Source organism: Cyprinodon variegatus, unplaced genomic scaffold, assembly GCF_000732505.1.
Source record: "Cyprinodon variegatus isolate N-32 unplaced genomic scaffold, C_variegatus-1.0 Scaffold1594, whole genome shotgun sequence".
Classification (NCBI taxonomy): Eukaryota; Metazoa; Chordata; class Actinopteri; order Cyprinodontiformes; family Cyprinodontidae; genus Cyprinodon; species Cyprinodon variegatus.
The window spans coordinates 28,396-29,899 of NW_015152047.1; the positions used below are offsets into that span (position 1 = coordinate 28,396).

General features: G+C 41.2%; 1 pseudogene; it reads left to right on the forward strand.

Annotated features, from left to right (window-relative positions):
• The first annotated feature begins 683 nt into the window (after window positions 1–683).
• Window positions 684–1,504, forward strand: part of LOC107104021 — a 3,041-nt pseudogene continuing 2,220 nt past the window's right edge.

Consider the following 1,504-nt stretch of genomic DNA (forward strand, 5'->3'; position numbering starts at 1 on the left):
TTTCTCCACCTCTCCAGGAAGCTTTCTCAATTCAAATGTCTGGATCCGCAGTGAGTTTGAGTCTCTATATAGACAAAGCCTTGTATCGCTTGGAAACATGCAAATGGTAACCATGAGTGGGTCGTTTAGTTCCATCGTTAGCCTGTAATATCTGAAACCGGAAAAAAATTTTAAAACTTTTTTGGAATTAATGCCTTAGTCTCCCACAGGCTGATGAAGGTTCTCAGTCATCCAGGTCATAGTTATTCCGTAAAAATTCCAAAAAATATCCACTGGACTTGGTTTCCAAGTATATAGGACTCAAACTCACTGCGGATCCAGACATTTGAATTGAGAAAGCTTCCTGGAGAGGTGGAGAAACGTCTTCAAATCTTGGAAACCAAGTCCAGTGGATATTTTTTGAATTTTTACGGAATTTCTACCAAATTCAAAAGCCACGAATTTGCACAACAAGCTGCTTAGTGAGAGGATTAGTCAGACACACTTCACAATTGAAGCTCTCTTGCACAAAATAGGTCAGACAAGACAGAAGCTTTCCAACCTTCTCCCTAAAACCTTGTTTGAAGAAGTTGTCATGTTTGTTAATAAGGTTAAGCTTTCACAACATCAAAAAAACAAAAGAAAGATAAAGAGCTAAATTCAAAGAAATATAACAGAAAGCAGCGTTTAAACAAGAGAGCAACATGACTCAGGGGGAAGACTTCAACATCGAGGGCAAGTGGGTTAAAAACCTGTCTAGCAGACCACTGACAAAACCAGAGACGGATGTTCTGAGTAAAGGCCTGAATTTAGCCAATTCTCCACAAGAAATACCCATTGTGGAACTGATCACTGGCATTGAATCGGCCATCAGGAACAACAACCTGGCTGAAACGGAGGCAGAGCAACTCAGAATGAAGGTAACAGCTACCCTGTCCAGCATCAACCTCACACCCCAGGAAATGAAAGCCATAACATCCCTGAGCCAGGACCAAAGCATCACCATATTACCAGCAGAAAAAGTAAGATGCAACGTGGTCCTCAACACCTCAGACTACTAGGACAAAATGATCACTCTACTGAAAGACACTAATACCTATGAATCCTGGAAAAGAGATCCAACCAGTGGCTACAAAAAGAAAATAATAGACTATCTCAAACAACTTGAAAAAGAAAAGGTAATTAACAGCACAGCCTATTTCAGATTATATCCAGGGGAGGAAATTCCAGCTTATATGGACTCCCAAAAATTCCCAAGGAAGGGGCACCACTCAGGCCCATTGTCAGCAGCATTAACTCAGTAACAGACAACATTGCTAAACAGCTTACTAATATCTTAGCCCCCTTGGTGGGAAACACACCACATCACATAGAAAACTCCAAAGACTTTGCTAACGAAGTCAAACATTTAAGGACGACACCAGGAGAAACCCTGGTATCGTTTGATGTTACTTCACTTTTCACATGCATACCGATAACAGAGGCAGTGGAAACAGTCACGTCACGTCTTCAACACGATAGTGTC